Raw genomic sequence first — 20,379 nt, 5'->3', positions numbered from 1 at the left:
CAGAAATCTGTAATTTCTCGAAAAGTATGGCCAACCCTTGTCAAAATTGTCAGTTTTATATTTGGCCTTTCAACTTATGTTTTTATTCTTCTCTTTCTCCATTCTACTCCCTTTCAGCATATTCTCCCAACCCCCAACCCCCTACCCCACACGGAATCTTTCTACTGCTTTCCTCCCCTCTGCTTTGTTTTTTCTCGGAATTTGAACCCTTGGCCCACTCACCCTCAGTCAACCTTATTCTGACTTAGGATACCCAATGCTCCAAAATCCCCTTCTTCTTTATTTTTTTGTTAAATCCACTTTATTTCTAATTCTCAAATGCAGTTAGTGGCTGCAGCAATGAATGAGGACTAAGAAATGCATTCAGTGCTATATGTTAATGGCTGGTAGCAATTTATTGTATTACCTTTCTAGGAATAGTGAATATTTTATGCTGAAATAGAAGGTCTAGAAGATGGTAAGGCATAATTCAGAAGAATCAATTTCCAGTAGCATAATAATAAGTCTGGTTAGTAAAAGTCATATAGGCAGTGGTGCAACAGCATTAAGGGACACAGTCTGGGTGTCCCTTTCTCAGTTCTTTTTTTTTTTAATGTACTAGTTATTAGGTTCTTTGCAAGAAGTTTAGAACACCAATTTTTGAGGATAAACTCCATTTGTGAGAGAGAACACAGAACACAGGTCGTCTTGGAGCTGAGGAACAGCTTTGATTTTTGGCATAAGCTTTGAGTCCAGAGCTTTCTGATCAATCCTGTGCTGCTCTGTAAATTCATATTTTTCTTGCCCTGTGTCCAAAATCTTACCCTCCTGGTGTCTGGGCTTACACAGCATCTGCTTCTTGAAATAAGCATTTGTGAAATGCTTGGGATTTTCACATCATCATCATTTGTGTCAATTTGGTGGAGGTAGCAATGACACATTCCTGGTATGTGCTACGCAGAGAAGCTCAACTGAGGACCAGGGATCCAGTCATAAGTAACCGCCACTGCTCTGCTGCTTCAGGAAGACCACTCTCTTGCCCCTGTGGCAAACAGTGAGGATGAGCGGACTGGCCCCGGGAGTGATGCTAGGTCGCAGCTTTCTCACTTGCTGACTGAATTTTTTTTTTTTTTTTTTTTTGCCGTGGTTCAGCAGCTTTCGAGGCACGTCTTTGGTAGGATAATATCTCGGTGTTTTGCAAAGTTTAACCCTCACTTGAGTCCCTCCATTTTTGTCACCACTAGTGGGTTTTGTGAAAGTAACAAGAACCTTCTCCTTTTTGTTTTCGATCCTGTATTTAGCTGCTGTGTAGTTCCTCTTGCACATGGCCTTTCTGGAATACGTTGCATATTGGGAATATCTGCCAATTCCGCTGACTAGGTCGGGGTTTCAGCTGCAGTGAGGCCTCTCTTTCTTGAGCTTTTTGGCTTGGAGTCTACCCTTCTTAACCGTGCCACTGGCACCATCCTTCTTGGCTTCAGGTTTCTTTTCAGTAACTGCCAGTTTCTCAGCTCCTCTCTATGTTCTTTTGGGTGATTCACTTGGGTGATTATACTCCTAACTTGTCACACTATTGAAGTTGGAGGTAATGCATCATTTTCAGGCTTCTTAATAGCACCAAATCTTATAGTCACCGGGTTTGAAGGTTACAGTGTCTGACATTGTGCTAGATCTAATGGTGCTTTATTTTCCTTTATCTGCTTTGAGAATAATACCATGACATGAAGCTAAACTATGCCAAAGACATTTATGCATTTACAATATTTAAATTGTACGGGTTTGTTGAAAATATTTCCTTGTTTAGAAATCTGCATTTTGGAAGGTAATCATGTAGGATGATTGAAATTCAACTAGTGCCCACTTATTAGTATGCTTTGCCCTTGTAAACTTGCTCTGCCCTATAATTCATATTATCTAACCCATATTCCTATAGTAACCAAATAGTCTTGGAATTTAAGAAACGAATTTGAGTCTAGGGTTTGCCACTTACTAGCTTTGTTCTATGGGGCTAATCACATGAACTTTCCAGATTCCTTTTTCTTATTTGTAAAAGGAGAGAAATGATAATATTTTGTCTTTATTATAACTTTCATTGAAAATCAGGAGAAATAATATATATATCTGTAAATTATAGAGCATCACATAAAACTAAAGGATTATTCAAATACTTATGTAAGGACTATATATTATGAACTTAAAAAAAGCTAAATTATTTACTAAGTTGAGCTATATTTTTAGGAGAGCATTTAATAAAGAACCAAAGATCTGAGTTTTGGTACTATTTCTGCCACTCATTTTCATAACAGGCTTTTTTTTTCCTGGTAGTATAACTTTTTGTATAACAGTATCACTTATCTGGATGAAAGTAAGTCAGAAGGACATTTGACAAGGCAAAATAAGTGTCAAAATGTCTTAGAACTAAAGCCCATATACTTAACCACAGTAGATCCACTCAGACCTTCTTCATGTGGAGTTAATTCACTCCTACAATATACTTTCTTGGTTATTTTATTTCCAAGCCCATTGAAGATTAAAACTAAAAATAACATTTTTAAGGTAAGTGTAGCAGTTTGATATAGCTATGAATTCCAAAAATAGATATTGGATTATGTTTGTAAACTAGTCTGTACCTGGGCATTGTTAAATTATGATTAGGGCTTTGATTGCTGGGTGCGAACTCAAAGATAAAAGTCATGGAAAAGGACAGAGTTGGAGCTTTTTGATTATGGAGGTTTTTGATGCTGGAGTTTTGATATTGGAGTTTGACACTCAACTTTTAAGCTGGAGATCCGGGAAGTAAACACCCAGAGGAAAGGGAAGCAAGCCTCAGGAAGAGAGAAAAACTGAGCCCGGAGAGAAGTAAGCCCTGGGAAGGGAGGAACCCTGAGCCCGGAGAGTAGCAAGACCCAGGAAGAGAGGAACCCAGGAAGTCTGAACCCTCACAGATGTTGGCAGACATCTTGCTCCAACACATGAAATAGACTTTGGTGAGGGAAGTAATTTATTCTTTATGGCCTGGTATCTGTAAGCTCCTACCCCAAATAAATACCCTTTAAAAAAACCAACAGACTGCTGATATTTTGCATCAGCACCCCTTTGACTGACTAATATAGCAGGCATGCTAGAAACAACAAAAACGACAATTTAATAACCTGGCAAAAACTTCTAAAATAACTATGAAAACAATGAAAGGAATGCAAAGGGCATAACTCTCTTGGGCCATAACTTTCACAGTGGTACAAAGCACAACTAAGTTAATGTGTTATAAATACTCTGTAATCAGGGAAGAAAATGTATAGCACCTTCTAAAGGACTTCCATCAACAGTAGGCCTTAATTGTCATGCGAACTGAAGTACCCAGAGTGACTCAGTTCTCATTAGGTAGAATTTAGATAGCTGCATTTGGACTTAGGCTAAGGGACCCAGAATAACTTCACCAGGATAAGCCCCAATTGGCCCAGCAAAATCAAGATGACAGAGCTCTCCTTATGTCTGTGTGAGTGTCCATTTATATCAGTCCCATCAAGAGGGCAGGGACTCAGCCTGAGTTGAAATAAAAGCCCAAAGCAATCTTATCAAATAATCTAATCTCAATGGCCCCTTAGCTGAATTTAATGCCATCAAAGGGTATCACACCCATAGGAATAGATTAGTTTTAAAACATAATTTTTCTCTTTTCTGGATTCAAGTTTGGACAGTTTGTGGAGAAACAGAGACACTCATTCATTGCTTGTGGCAATATAAAATGGCACAGACACTGGAAGTTTGACACAGTTTGCCAGTTTCTCAAGAAGTTAAGCATAGAATTACCATATGACATAACAATTTCGCTACTAGGTACGCCCAAAAGAATTGAAAGCAGGAACACAAATAGACATTTGAACACCAATGTTCATAACAGTATTATTGACAATAGCCAAAATATGGAAGCAATTCAAGTGTCCATCAACTGATGAATGGATTAAGAAAATGTGGTTTATACATATAATGAAATATTATTCAGTCATAAAAAGGAAGGAAATCCTGATGGGGAATTATACTGGGTGAAGTAAGCCAGACACAAAAGGACAAACATCTTGTGATCTCACCTATATGAGCTCATTATAGTAAACAAACTCATAGAGTTAGAATGTAGAATATAGGTTACCAGGTGTGGCAGTTTGATATTATTTTATGAATCTATAGATGTGAGGGTCTATTTTTTGAACTCTGGATTTGATTCCGTTTGTCAACATGTCTATCCTTGCACCAATACTGTGCTGTTTTGTCTGTAACTTTGTAATATCAGAGGAGGCACATTTTAAGGGCATTCATCTGTTCTTTCTTTCCACCTTCCCTCCCTCTTTTTTCTTCCTTTTTCCATCATTTCCATAACAATTTATTGAAGGCCATTGTGCAAAAGGTACTATGCACTCTATTTTAAACCATCTCTTTTAACAGGGGACGCGGACCACCTCCTCCTATATTATTGCTGAAATTTTAGGTCTTTCTGGTCTTTGGTTCTTGCTGAATGTTCTCCACATTATTGGAAAGTTACTGCCCCCCATTTGGTTGGGTAATGAATTCTCTTTGTCATTTTGTGATTCCACTAAGTTTTGACTGTGACTAGCACATCCAAAGTTAGGTACAACTATCACTCTCTTTCTCTTAAATTTTTAAATTTTATTAAAGAAGTTGTAGGTTTATAGAAAAAAATCTTGTGTAAAATGCAGATTTCTTGTGTACCACCCTATTATTAACATCTTGCATTAGTGTGGTACATTTGCTGCAATTGATAAAAGCACATTTCTATAATTGTATTATTAACTATAGCCCATGGTTTATGCAGAGGTTTATTGTGTGTATTGTACAGTCCTATGGATATGTTTTTAAAAGTTTATTCTAGTAATGTATGTTGAACTTAAAATTTCCTCTTTTAACCACATTCAAATATAATTTTTAGCTGTTAATTATAATCACAATAAACTTTTCCATCCTCCTCCATCCTCCCAAATAAAAACTCTTTACATTATAAGCATTAATTCCCCGTTCCCTATCCCCACCCCAGCCCTTGGTAACCTATACTCTAGATTATTAATCTGTGAATTTGCTTTCTTTGAGTATGCCTTATACGTGAGATCATATAATATTTGTACTTTTTGTCTGGTTTATTTTGCCCAAAATAAAATCTTCAGGGCTTATCCTTGTTGTCACATGCATCATGATTTCATTCCTGTTAACGACTTAATAATATTACGTTGTATGTATAGATCCCACTTTGTTTATCTGCTCATTGGTTGATGAACACTTGGGTTGCCTCTTCTTCTGACAATTGTGAGTAATGATTTCATTCCAAGCTCAGTGAGCATTTTCAGGTCTCACGCACTTTCCTTATCTGATGGGGATCATGGCTGAGAACATCATTTTATCCTTGTAAAAGAAAATATCCATTCATACTTATATATTTGGTTTATTAATTCATTCACTTGTTGAGTGCCTACCATGTGCAAGACACTGTATTATATCCTGGGGATACAGAATAAAATGATGTAGTTCTTAAAGCTGTCAAGAAACTTATATGCAATCTATTAGTTTTATAGTCTGCTCTGATTCCACAGGCAGTTCCATTTGTGAAAGAAAATTTCACGTGGAAATAAAGGACAGCAGTCTTTGGCTCTCTGTCACTCTCTTTACCACACTCTTTTCATTCATTTCATTCATTCACCAATTCTTTCAGCAAATATTTATTGAGCATGAGGTGTTATTTTAGATATCACAGCCAAGTAGCATATAAAACATGCCTTCTGTTAAAGGAAATGGATTTTTTGTGTAACATTTATGTAATCTAATTTCTTTTTTTTGAAAAGTATATTAACAAAAAAACAATCTATCTCCTAGTAACCTAAATAATAAAATAAAAATAAAGGAAATGGAAAAGCCTGCCATCCCTAAACCTGCCCTTGTGTGCATTCTGGTGTCTCTGGCTCTTGTTTAACATGAGGATCCTCCTGCTCCCCTTCAGCCTAGGCAGAGATGACGCATGAGGAGGAATGGAATTATGTACTCAGAAAGTGGTGGCAGGAAAGGCAGTCTCTTTATTTAATTGGAACAAAACACCTGTGTTCTGTCCTGTAATGCCTCCCATTTCCTTGCTTTTGCCTTCTTTTATCTTCTTTTATTGACCCTCTGCTTTTGACATAACTTCTGAAGATTCTGCCTTATTTTTAAGAGGTACCAGGGATTGAATCTGGATCCTCATGCAGGCAAAGCAGGTGCTCAACCACTGAGCTGCACCCAATCCCCTATAATGCCTGTTTAAAAGCATTGTCATGTTAGCTACTATGAGGTAAACCTGTTTAAATTTTTATTTCACTATTTACTGGCTGTAAATTAGGCAAATTATTTAATCTCTCTGAACTTCAACTTCTTTATCCAGGAAAATGAGAAAAACATATTTTGTTATAAAAGTAAGATAAATTATGTTAAGTACCTCTTACATGGTAAACTATTGTCTTTTGGTCCTATGGTGATTTGAAACTATGTACTCCAGAAAAGCATGTTCTTAAACTTAATCCATTCCTGTGTGTGTGAATCCATTGTAAGTAGGACCTTATGCTGCGATTTCTTTAGTTGAGGTATGGGCCAGCTCAAACAGTATGACTCTTATTCCTATTACTGGAGTCCTATATAAGCTGACAGAGAGAAAGCCAAAGGGAGCAGCCAGAAGCTGAAGGTCAGTGGAACCCAACCTGGAAGAAAAGGTGGAGTCCAGGAAAGGCCACCATGTGCATTGCCATGTGACAGAGGGGCCCAGGAGCAAGAGTCATTGGTATCAGACTTTGGGAAGAAAGCATTGCCTTGATGTTGTCTGACTTGAACTTTTCTTAACCTCAAAATCATAAGTCATTAAATTTTCACTGATTTGGCCAACCTGTTGAGGATATTTACTTGAGAAGCCAAGGAAACTATATATCCCCTAGCATTGTCTTACAAAAACAGAGCTTGGATGGAGGAGAATATCACTTGCAAGCAATTAATAGACATGATTGATGCATTATTAGATGCATGAAACAAAAAAGTATTGACTTTAGTGTGGTAATTGGTTCATTTTCCTTTCCACTATTGTATTAGTCAGGGTTCTCTAGGGAAACATAACTAACAGGAGCTGTCTGTAAATAGTATGAGATTTTATAAAATTGTCTCATGAAGCCATGGAAATGCACAAGTCCAAATTTTGTAGGGCAGGCTGCAAGCCAGGGACTCCAGTGAAGGTCCTCGATGAGTTCCCTAAGAGATGTTGGTTGTCGGAAGTAGAGTATGGGATGAGGCGTCACTCACCGCTGACTATCTCCTCCGTTGAATTGTAGTTGTTAACAGCCATCTAGACAGTCAACTCACTGATGATTGAAGTCCATGAAATACCCTTGTATTGCAGTTGGCCCAGTGCTTACTTGACCAAACAACTGAACATTGTTACCTGGAAGTTGACACATGAACCTAACTACCTCAACTACTAAGGTTTCATAGATTCATAGTTATCATATGAAGAGATATTTCTTAGATGAGAAAAGTTCCTCAGGTTCCCACTTCTGTAATATTCTTCAGGAGGAATAGATTTATAGCTATTGACACTAGTGACACTAGCTGCCATCCAACCTAAATAAATAAGAGAATAAAGATAAAGTAAAATAAATATGATGCTATAGGAACATATAATGCTAGATTTTATTTAATCCAAAGAACTATGCTTGAAAATTTCATCAAAAGACATGAATTCGGAAAGCGGCTGTGGCTCAATCATTTGGGCTCCTGTCTACTATATGGGCGGTCCTGGGTTCATGTCCCTGGGCCTCCTTGTGAAGGCAGGCTCGCCTGCACACCATGGAGTGCCACAGGCCTGCAGAGAGCCGACTCAGCAAGGTGATGCAACAAGAAAGGGAGACAAGTAAAAACATAGAAGAGCGCTTAGCGAATGGACACAGAGAGCAAAACAACAAGCAAGCCGCAAGGTGGGGGAATAAAAAAAAATAATAAATGCAGACACACAGAAGAACATACAGCGAATGGACACGGAGCAGACCGCAAACACGCCGTGGGGGAGAAGGTAAAAAAATAAAAGACATGAATTCTCATCTAAAAAATGAAACTCTGATTTTTATGGTCCTTAATTATTGTTGTCAAGCTTAGAGTAATTTCTGTGGAGAAGTTCTACTGTACTTTTGAATGTTGCTGTGTTTAAAATACCTGATGGGCAAAATCTCAATTTAATGACCAGTAGCTAATTTACTTTCCTTACTCCCCTCACAAAAAAGTCAGCTCACCGAACTCTGCTTAATCAGTGGGCTCCCTTAAGTGTTCTTTTACACAAACACAATGGACTGTTTATTTGCAAATCATTTAGCTCTTGGGCAGAAGAGAAATCAGATCATGGACTTTAAAAATAGTCATAAGACCATTTACTGGGTTTTCAGACATCAAAATATATCTGAAATTATGGATTAGAGAACTGATGTTTCTAGGGCTTGATATATCATGAAAGTTAAAGTTTTATATGTAACTCATTAAATAAATTACACTTAGAAAGGCTAAGACTGAAATTTGAATTATAAGTAATGAATATATAATTGATAGTCAATTGTTAAAAAAACAATCACAGAAGTTCCGTTGTTGGTGGCATGCTGTTTTCATAGCTACTAATGTTACCTTAAATATAGCATATTATCAGTTTATTTTTCTTTCCCCTTTCCTCTAATCAACGGAGACATCTGCTGATCAACAGAGACATCTGCTGGCTTGGCTAGCACCCACATACTTTTTTTTATTTTTAGGTATTGGGGATCTGGGGATTGAACCCTGGACTTTAAGAACACCAACTTTTTCAATAAAGATAAACATTGATTGAATTATATTTCAGTCAGTCACTTCTATCTTTGAGATATTGGGGCATCTGAACCTATAGTTTTCTCATCTGTATAAAGGGGGAAACTATCTGCCTTAAAGAGATGCTTTATAGTCTGAATGGGATAACAGAGTGAGTAAAGCATATATTTTAATATCATGCTCAACACATAGTAGTAGTTAATAATTGGTAGCAGTTAGTTAGCTTGGAGCAGGATGAACATACAGTTATAATTTCCTTGGCTAGAATTTTATTTACTTGTTCTTTCCAAGACTCTTCAGTTAAATCACTTCTCCTGACCAACTTGTTACACTATGGAATATTTTGCTTCCTGAATTCTACTCCTAAATTTTTACCTGAGTGAGCAGCTGTGTAATGAATTACCAGCATGGACAGCTGAATAAACTAGCACTCAACACGTCAGTAAATAAAACTTCATTTTATTTGTTTTACCTTTCTTTCATAACTATTTAACTTGTAAGCAACAGGATTTAAATTTAATGTTTTACTTCTGTTAGTATATGAGACAAATATTTTTATTTCCAGAGACATATTGTTTTAAAGACTTTTAAAGGGTTAGATCATAGAAAAATAAATAGGGTAGGATTAATTGTTTATGAACCGTTTTCTGCTTTCATTTAGAAAAATTCTTTTTAATGTAGAATAGGGTGCCTTTGAGAACAGCTATGGGATATCTGAACAGCATCATGGTTCAATCAGGACAAAATTAGAAACAGCTACCCTATTAAGGGATTCATTTCTCCCAAATAGGAAATCACTATTTGGGGGCTCCGAAAGAACAACAAAAGACCTTTTATTTGTTCTGTTGTTTAATAATGTTTTTGTTTGTATAATTTGAATTTAAGGTCAAAAGTAAAAACTGAAAAAGCAGGACTTAAAATACATGGAAATTTTTCTGACTTTTTTATGTTAAAACATAACATATGAGATATGAGAAGATCGCAGTGGCATCAAATACAGCTTCTATGTGATTAGGTGCTCATGTGTTCAGGGGAATGGCAAGGAATGCTGTAATCATAGGTTTAAATTTTAATTGTGACATGTGGTGTTGAGGAATGATAAAAGTACAGATAAACCACTTGAATTACAGTTGGGAAATTGGGAAAATTCTAGGAAAAAAGTAGTGCTGAGCCATATGGCAGGCAGAAGTCCTTATGTTTTGGGGTACTCCATTTAATGCTGATAAAGAGAAATTTGTGGAGATTAGAAAAAAGTTATATTATCACATTTTCCAGAGCAAGGGTAATAATACTTGTAAATAGTTCTTCAGGGCACTATTTCTGAGTGACATACTACTTCACAAACAAAAAATAAATCACCCAAACATTATTTCTTCATGACGGTGCCATGCTGAGTAATCGACATAGGTACTCAGCAAATCTTTTGGATGAATGCATGTGTTTATAATTTTTATATCAGTCTCAGATGGTGGCCAAACTGCGATTTAAAGCATATTATAAGAAAGTTATAGAAAGGGAATCACTTCGGCTAACACAGAAATTCTTTTTAAATCTCTCTTGAAAGCCATGGCACATCAAAAATGAAATATACATCCTTAAACTTTTTATGGTTTTACTAAATACTGGTTGTTCCTCTGTGGAAATGTTGTCCATCTCATTTCCATTTCATTTTATTTTCACTCCCATTTTCTGCAAATGGTTTACAACTTCAGGTGTGAGCACAGTTTCCACTAATCTATTTCCCAGCCTTCACAAAGCCCTTCTTTTCTGAATCTAATCTACGCTAAAAACAGAGAATGATTAATCTTCAAATAATATAGCACTCGCCAGGTTACTTCCCTTTTGACAAATTATCAGGGCTTCCCATATGTAAATAATCAAGTTCAAATGCCTGAGCCTTGCATTCAGGCCTCCTGCTTCTTTGTACCCTCTAATTTCCAGACAACCTGATCCGTTCCCCATTTTTAGCCTCATTCCTTATTGAAAGGTTTTCTAGGCCCTCTGATGTTCTTTATCTGTGGTTTTTATCTGAATTCCTACAGTTCCTCACACATAACCTATTTTAGCACACCACATTGAATTACAGTGATTTGTTTATTCATCTTTTTCTCTTTGAACTATGAGCCCCTTGAAGTCAGCACCATGTTTCATCATCTTTGCTTTCTTGGCATTTGAAATATTGTAGGTCTTTCACAAATGTGCGTAAATGAATGAGTTAATGAATGTAAAGTTTGTGATCTATGCATTTTCAAATCTTTTCTGCTGAAAAATCCCTTTCTTTATGTCTGTTGAAAATCTCTTTTTCATCATTTAATGCTTACTGTTGCTCAGTACTGCAGGACACTATGTCAGGTGCTGAACGTACAGTGGTGCTATAGGCATTCTTCTCTTCGTGGTCCCTTTCCTCTCATGTGTCACCTGGTGATGTATTTCCCATCTGAAACTCCTCACATTGCTAGTTATTCATTCGGGTCAGCATGTCTTATATTTCCAGCCTGGTTTTTAGCTCCTTAAAGTGACGTTCAGCTTCTTCTATGAAAATTAAATAATTAAAAAACAACCGTTACATACAAGGTAGAGTCTTCTTAAATATCTTCAAGGACTGAAAAAATAAGAAAACCTTGTGGGTGAAAATTTAGACCATGCTAATAAAAGATAAATTTCATGAGCAAATAAATTTAAAAATATAATAATTGGTTAAAAATTGCAAAACCTTTGCAGAATTTCTTGGATGGGAGTAAGAAGTACTAGTAGCACCAAGAGTTTCACTATCAAGGAACAATTTGGATCTTTTAAAACAATATTAGTGGTTATCATTTGGTGAGTGCTTACCATGAGGTGACATCGTGTTTAATACTTTGCATACAATGTAACGTATTATTTTTCCTTATTATAATCCTATGGAAGTGTAAGAACTTGGCAACCTCATTTTTCTTACCTCACTTGATAAGATGAACCACTTCACCAAAGTCAAAATTGCATAGTAAGATGCCCAGCACTGTTAAGAGAGCTTGTGCTCCCAGTCACTATTTATGGCAAATATAGAGTTAATGTGACATCAGAATAGGCTAAACTATTGAAACAAAACTAGAGAAAATAAGGATTTTTGGTGTGTTTTCTCAATTCCTCAAAGATAGCATAATTAGATTAATTTGGTCCTGTCAAATTATATACATAAGAAATAGAGATGTACTTATACATAAAATTATTGGAAACTGAAAGAAGCCCACAAATGGTAACTCACAATTTGTTGTTATGCTTTATACAGGAGGGGGAAAAATAGACATGAGAAAGAAGTTTGTCATGTCGTTATAGGGAGAAATTGCTTATAATAATAAAGAAAGCCATTCAAAATATAACAACAACCTTAAGTTAAAGTGCTATCCAGGGAAAAGCAATTCTATAAATGTTATTTTGTGGATTTGATATGATCCATTCATATGTTTTCTGGTAGTCTGGCTTTTGCAGGCGTAGATTATTGACCTAGGTAAAATCTGGCTTTTTGGACATGTCCTTAGCAAGTATTTATTTATTTTTATTAGCTTACACTTTTCTAGGGTTCAGAGGAGTAAAGAAAACAGTGTCCCTCAAAAATGTACAGTCTGGACCAATTAAGCAGATAATACACAGACTATCCTCCAACAATATCTTTTATCATCTTATTTTGTATGTACTTTAGAAAATATTGCAGAATCATGATTTAACTTTGAATCTTTGAACATTGCCAGGCTCACCTTGGAAGTTTCAAAGTGAATCAGCTCAGGGTAGCTTCTGGCAGATGCACTCAGATACACTGTTTTGAAAAGTTTATATCTGATATGTTAAATATTTGAAGAAAGATTCTCATGGGATTGATTACTGACAAGTACTTTTCAAGAATATAAGATCTCCATTTATTTTTATTGCTGAATAAAAGCAGCCCTGAGGTGGAATTTTGTTCACACACACTATTTATCTGTTTAAAATTCACTGTGAACAAAGGTAGCTGCTAATTGAATTTACAATAAATATACAGATATATTATATATGACAGTCTTTCTGAGTTCAGCAGATCCTCAATCTCACATTTTTCCTGGCTTGGAAAATAAAACACTTCAATACTCATCAGTGCCACAGAATAATGCAGTGAACAGTTTAAGTAGAGTTGTCATCATCACCATCATCTAGAGTATCATGGGACACAATTTTTGTTTTAATGAAAATAAATTTTCCCCAGAAATTGCATTTCTCAGCTGGGGTTCCACAGAAGAAAGAAGCCCTAACGAAAGTTATTTGAGTGACTATTTTTCCAATTCTCCCATAGATGGTACAGAGCTAGTATCATTCTCAATGCATAGGAGAAAAGTTAATCCATTACAGACTAGGGATGCCTCAGATAGAGGCCATTAGGTTTTACTTCTCTCACAAATCCCTCATGAGAAAGGGTCCAGATTATGGCTTATTTCAAGGCCAACACCTTGAAATAATTCTTAGTGCCCTCTGATGCTAATGATTCTTGATCATAATTTGAAGGTTTTTTGAAATGCCCATAGATGAAGAATTTCTTCTTTCAGGTCAGTGTTTTCAGGTTGATTTTTAAAACATTGTCGTCTTCAGAGTCCACTGGTCTGCACAGCACATTTCTCACCATCATTGGGACAGGCTTTTGCAAAAGTTTTAGAGTTCGAGACAGAACAGACTCCTTTGGAGTTTAGAATTGTGACGATGGATTTAGGGAAAATAATCCTTTGAATATCACTAGGATTTATTCTGGCCTCTTCCTTCTAGAAAGGATTTTATTTGTAAAAGAGAGCACAATTAGACACAGGCAGACAATTTCAAATAATGCATCCTTTAGTCATCATAGGATGTCATTTTGGCAAATACAGAGATTTTATAAAATGCATCATTATAGTTTTAATCCATAATTAAAATTGAAGTCTCCTGAGCCAGTGCCCAGGAAGGTTTCTTTTTTTTTAACTTTTTATTTTGAAATACTTTAAAATTTACAGGACAGTTACAACCTCATATAAACTCATATAGAGAGCTCTAACATACACCTACCCCCCTACACACAGATACTCAGATACACCACTTTTGACACTTTGTCATATTTGTTCAATCATTCCATCTGTCATCTATTCATATTCTGAGCACTGGATTATAGGCTGTACACATCATGTTAAATTTAATATCTTAAATTTATAACAATCTGGTTTGCTTTGATACCAACTTAAATTTTATAATATACACAAACTATGTTCCTATATCCATTTGTCCCCTCACATTTATGTAGTTCTTTCCATAAATTAATGCTGATACATTATGAATCCAAAATCACTGATTTATCATTACATATTATGCATTTGCTTTTTATGTCCTTAGGAAGTAGAAAGTAGAGTTACAAATCAACAGTACAGTAGTACTGGCATTTATATTTGCCCATGTCATTTCCCTCAAGGAAGATCTTTATTTATTCATGTACTTCAATCTGTTGTCTATTGTCCTTTGCTTTCAAATTGCAGAATTTTCTTTGCCTTCTCTGTAGGGCTGGTCTTGTGGTGGCGAACTTCCTGTGTTTTTGTTTATCTGGGAATGTCTTAATTCCTCCCTCATTTTTGAAAGACACTTTTGTCAGGTATAGAATCCTTGTTTTGCAATTTTTTTTTTCTTTCTTCACTTTAAATGTCATCCCACTGTCTTCTTGTACTTAATCATGTTGAGGCTTCCTTGTGAGTAATCCATTTCTTCTTTCTTGTGACTTTCAAAATATTCTTTTTATCTTTGACATTCAAAAGTTTGATTGTATTATACTGCTGCATGAGTCTATTTAGGTTTGTCCTATGTGGAATTCATTGAGTGTCATTGATGTGTCTGTTTGTCTTGTTAAATTTGAAAAGCTTTGTATATTCTCTTTGCCCCTTTCTCTCTTTTTTCTCCTTCTGGGACTCCCATAACACATATATGGATACTCTTGATGGTGTCCCACAGGTTCTTTAGGCTCACTTTTCTTCTTTCTTTCTGCTCCTCAAACTGGATGATTTCAATTGTCTTGTCTTTGAGTTCACCGATTCTTTCTTTTGCCAGCTCCAATCTGCTGTTGAACCCTTCTATGGTTAATTTCTGTTACTATGGTCTTCAGCTCTGTTTGGTTCCTTTTCATAATTTATATCTCCCTATTGATATTCTCTTTGTGTTCATCTCTCATTTTCCTAATTTCCTTCAATTCTTTGTCCATGTTTTCCTTTAGCTGTTTGAGAATATATAGGACCATTTTATAAAAGTTCTTATTATTTACCAGGTCTGGTCCTCCTCATTGATGGTTCCTATTGTTTTGTCTTCTTCTTTAGCTGGGCCATCAGTTCCTGATTCTTTGTATGTTGTGTGACTTTCTGTTGAAAACTAGACATTTTGATATTTAACATATTATTGCTGAAGTTTATACTCTGAGCCATCTATTCTTTAAGGATGTATCTAGCTAGTATTATGACAGGCAGAATTCTCATTAATTGCTCTCAACTAACCAAAATTTAAAAAAAGGAGGAGGAGGAGGAGGATCAAAAAACATTTTTCCCAGTCTTTGCTAATTGACCTATGTGAGTGTTTAGAGTAGCTCAGGCCAAAGCATTGGGACCTCGCAGAACCTTTCTGTGACTGTATTGTATCTTGGGCATGCACCTTAGCTCTAGAGATTCTTCTATTTCTACAGTTCCAAACATCACCTCTTCCCTAGGAAACAGTTTCCTTGTGATCCTGGGCACTCACTGTATATTCTACAACCAGTAATTCCTTGCCCTTGGCAGCATGACTTGACTGCTCTCTCATTGCATTCTGTAGGAGAATTCTGTGAGCTGCCTTATACCCAGGGCAAGTTCTAGAGTGGCAAGTCACTCAGGCCACCAGACAGATTAGGACAGACATACATGCTCTGTTTTCTGGAAGTTTGAGAATGATGCATTTGCCAGTTCTTGCTGATTGTTCAAAGTTTCTATCAGGGGACAGAGCTCTGAAGCATCTCATTCCTCCTTCCTGAATGGGCCAAAGAAGTTTTAAAAGATATGTCAACTGTTTTTTTCCTCTTGGGTCAGTGGCAATAATCTGATTTTCTTTTTTTGTTAGTGCTCACAATGAGAGTTAAATAATAGCTAATACTTATTGAGTGCTTTCATATACTATTTAGCATTCTGAAGTATTTAACAGTACAGATTAATTTTTTAAGCCTTGTTTTGGTTTCCAGCTGCTAAAACAACTATCATACACTGGGTTGGCTTAAACAATGGGAACTTACTGGCTCACAATTTTAAGGCTTGGAGAAGTCCAAAAGCAAGGCATCAGCAAGGTGGTACTTTTTCCCACGAGACTGTGACATTCTGTGGCTGGCTGCCAGTGATCCATGGTCCATGGCTTTTCCGTCAAATGGCAGTGCACATGGCAGCATCTTCTTTCTCTTCCTGGTCCACTGACCTCCAACTTTTGGCTGTTGTGCTTAGCTTCTCTCTCTGTAGCCTTCTCTATGAGACTTCCAGTACTGGGTTTAGGATCCCTCCTGATTCTGTTGGGCTGCACCTTAACTGAAGTAACCTCATCAAAAGGTCCTATTCACTGTGGATTCACCTCCACAGGAATGATTCAGAATATGTTTTTCTAGGGTACGTAATTCCAAACCTCTTTAAGCCTAATAACATACCATGGGATAAGGACTGTTTTTATGTGCATTTTATAGATTAAGAAATGAGGTCTAGGTAAGCTAAGTAATTTGCCTGAGTTCACCAGCCAGGAGTGGCAGAGGCATAATTTAAACTCAGGCTGCCTTCTCATACATTTCATACTCCTGTTGCCCTCGTATCCTGCCTTTATCTTCTCTTTCTTGTGTTTTCATGTTAATTGACAGAACTTCAGAGGATGTTTGTGAACAAAAGCAGATATTCCAGTTCACGCACCATATAATGTTCCTGCTTATTATTATAGGTAGTTGATATCAATTCATTGTCCTTTGTTTACCCATTCTGAAGATTTTCTTATTCCCTAAAGACTATAAAATCCAATTAATTCAGCTGGTTTTTTTAAAAAGTCCTTTGCCTAGTCTGTCCCTAGACATACATAATAAAAGATTCTTTGTTTGGTTTCCCTTTATTTGTCTGCATTATATAAGATGGAATGTCATTCCATCAGATTTCAGCTTACCCTGATCTATCAGTATGTGTTAACATTTATGAGTTTTACTAATACTCAAAAGCAGATGAAAAATGAAGAGTATATCCATTTCTTGGCTGTGGTGAGAAAGAAGGGTTGTAAGTGGTGTAAGAAGGAATGTTTAGTACTATCATTTATATGTTACCACAGACACATAGATAATATTATATTTCTAATTCTTTATATATATTTATTAGTCAAATCAAATCAAGCATACTGAATGACATATATTTAGGCTGTATGTAAGTTTTAGGGGCAGGCATCATTTTTTAATCTTGGTATTACAGCATAAAAATGAGATTTGATATATTTGTACTTTTAGTCTAATTTCGTCATGGATCATAATCAAATAATATAAACGTATGTATCCATTGATATAGATATATGAGGATGAAGCAGTTGACATTTTTTAAAACTACTGTAGTGCATCAGGTGGATAATACTTATATACTAAAGAAGGGAAGTAAAATTAATTTTAGAACAAAAGGCCCAATGGATAGGGCATCCGCCTACCACATGGGCGGTCCGCGGTTCAAACCCTGGGCCTGCTTGACCTGTGTGGAGCTGGCCTATGCACAGTGCTGATGCACACAAGGAGTGCCCTGCCAGGTAAAGATGTCCCCCACATAAGGGAGCCCCACGCACAAGGAGTGAGCCCAGTAAGGAGAGCTTCCCAGCGCAAAAGAAAGTGCAGTCTGCCCAGGAATGGTGTCACACACACGGAGAGTTGACACAACAAGATGACACAACAAAAAGAAACACAGATTCCTGGTGCTGCTAATAAGGATGGAAGTGGTCACAGAAGAACACACAGTGAATGGACACAGAGAGCAGACAACTGGGCGGGGGGGGCGGGAAGGGGAGAGAAATAAAAAATAAATCTTAAAAAAAAAAGAATAAAAGGACACACAACATGTTTACCATGTTGCATAATTGGTTAAGGTTTCTTTATGCATATTGTTTTTCCCTTCCTTCAAGTGCAAAACATAGGGACAAGTGAAATGTAGTTTTGGAGGATATAATACAACTTAATGTCTTTTCATTGAACAAATAAAATTTTTCTTATGAATTCCTTGGAGTGATACCTTCAATTTACATAGCTTTATCCTTCCAGGGAAGTTAAAATTTTCTTTGCATTATTTCATAGCGTGTTTGAACATATTTGCATTTTAGAATTGAAGACATTAGACCGGAACTTAGGAAAATTTAACTCTGTATCTGATTACTTCCTGTCAGTTAATGTCGGGCTTCAGTTTCTTCAGATGTAAAATAAATTAGTAGGACAAGAAGAGTTTTAGCTTTCCTTCCAAATTAGTAATACTATGAATGATATTGAATTTTCAGTTGCAACTCCTGGTCCTTAGGGTTTTGGAGGTTGATATCTATAGATGTTATTCTAGTATGGGGTAAAGTACACTGGCTTTAAAGCATCCTGCATTGTCCAGAAATTAGTATATTAATAATTTACATTGCAGTCTTTCTCAAATCCAGAGACCAGAGAAGAATGAGTTTGTTCATCTGGGTCATCACCATATTTAGTTGGTACGTTTCTTTGAAGTCTGCTATTTTGCATTCTCCTTTATGATGGCATCTAATGGATTACGTTTTAATGCATATAACAGAATATAAGTAGCCGTACATGATGGGAGTTTATTTCTCTGTCACTAAAAGGAAGTCCTGAGCCAGGCTGTCCGGGTGGTAGGGGTAGTTCTGAGGCGTCAGTGGGGCCCCAAGCTCCTTCAGCCTCTGCTCTTCCTTCCCTGCCGCTGCAGCTCTCGTCCTCAGGGTCAGCTGCTGCTGCATTGCAGCCATTGGGAGTCAAGGTTACTTCTCCTTAACCTCCCTTTAGCCAGAACTTAGTCACATGTCTACACTTAGCTCCAGCTAAGGTGGGAAAAAGTAGTCTCTACCTTAGCTGCAGTATGCCCAGCTAAAAGTTGGGAATTGTTACTAAGGAAGTTGGGAAAATCAATACTGATAGGCAACTAGCAGCCTTTCCCACAATGAAATAGCTGCTTGTTCATTATTTAAAAAGCACTTAAATGTTATTTATGGATTAAAATGAGCACTCCAAAATGATTACTTATTTTAGGGCTTTGTAGCTTGTATTCCCTGGTACAGCTCAGTTTTTCTCCAGGGATGTCCTTAACTTCTTTGTGAAGTATAGATTTATGTGGGATTGTATAAATTTTAAAAACCCTCATTTAAAATTGTGTGAAAACTGTTCATTAAAGGTAGCATTATTTTGAATCATGGGTGTTCTTTGCCACACTCAATTGTGCAGAGCAGTCCCCAGCTGAGCTCTTATGGAGCTCTCCTCTGCATTTGCCTGGGGACCTGATGTGTGTTAGGATCACTGATTCCTTCTGCCTAGGTATTAAATTCTTTACAGTGACTCTAGCTGGATAGTCACATTTGTTACCTCTGGAATTGCGTTATTTCAAAATGGCTGGCAATTGACTAAACTCTGAGCTCTTTTTCCTACCAGCTTATCTGCATGTTCTCCTTCTGGAGTGTATTATAAAAAACACTTGTTGGACAGTTTTCCCACATTCACATTCCTCTTATGTGTGAGTTAATTTTTAAAGATCGTAATATTTGAAGCACGTCTACTACACACAACTACCTTAACTTTATTATACTCTAAAATGGTACATGTGCATTCTCTTACAAAATTTTATGAAATACTTTGTCCAATATTATAACTATTTCAGTTTTTGTTGTTATTTGGATTATAATCTGTCTTCAGTGTGTCAGAGTCAATCCCTAGGTAGCCGGACTACAGGATGAACTCATAAATTTGTGTTTTGTTGTTGTTGTTTGTTTTTTACCTTCAAGCCCTGTGTCACCTGGTCTTAAATGACCATGTTACCATGTTCATTTCCTGCTTTTCCATAGAAAGGAGTTTTCTGATGTAGATGTGCAAGTATTCTTTCTGTTCCTCAAGCTTCTTTCCATTGAACATGCAGTCCCTCTTGCTGGAAAAGTCCTTTTTCATCTGCCATTTCCCATATCTTATATCATAAACTTTCCTACCTGAAACATACCTCTTCAAAAACTCCTTATTTGATTGATCCTCAAAAAATCTGATCTCTGCTTTACTCAGTATTCCTTCAGAGTTTTTGTTCTCAGTTTGCCCACAGTTAGAATCATATTTTCAGAATTAGATGGTGTATTTCAGGTCTTTGCCAGCCAGCTCTTTTATACTTTTTATTTAGGGAAAAATTTTGCTTATGCATTTTTCCAACTTTTCATTCTAGTACATGACTGTCATAACCCATTTTCCTTTGGAGTCATATAGTAGACTGTATTAGCTACGTGAAGAAAATATGTAAACAATTTAACTTTAAAAGACTTGGCATCTTACAG

General features: G+C 36.5%; 1 protein-coding gene and 1 pseudogene across 1 annotated transcript in view; one reads left to right on the top strand and one right to left on the bottom strand.

Annotated features, from left to right (window-relative positions):
• UGT8 (UDP glycosyltransferase 8) overlaps positions 1 to 20,379 on the top strand; it is a 98,064-nt gene that overhangs the window by 43,246 nt on the left and 34,439 nt on the right. The window lies entirely within an intron of this gene.
• Positions 625 to 18,822, bottom strand: LOC139440182 (large ribosomal subunit protein eL6 pseudogene; annotated as a pseudogene).

The sequence above is a fragment of the Dasypus novemcinctus genome, chromosome 1 (assembly GCF_030445035.2).
Source record: "Dasypus novemcinctus isolate mDasNov1 chromosome 1, mDasNov1.1.hap2, whole genome shotgun sequence".
Classification (NCBI taxonomy): Eukaryota; Metazoa; Chordata; class Mammalia; order Cingulata; family Dasypodidae; genus Dasypus; species Dasypus novemcinctus.
The sequence above is the reverse complement of the archived record's forward strand: the minus strand, read 5'-3'. Positions and strand labels throughout refer to the sequence as shown.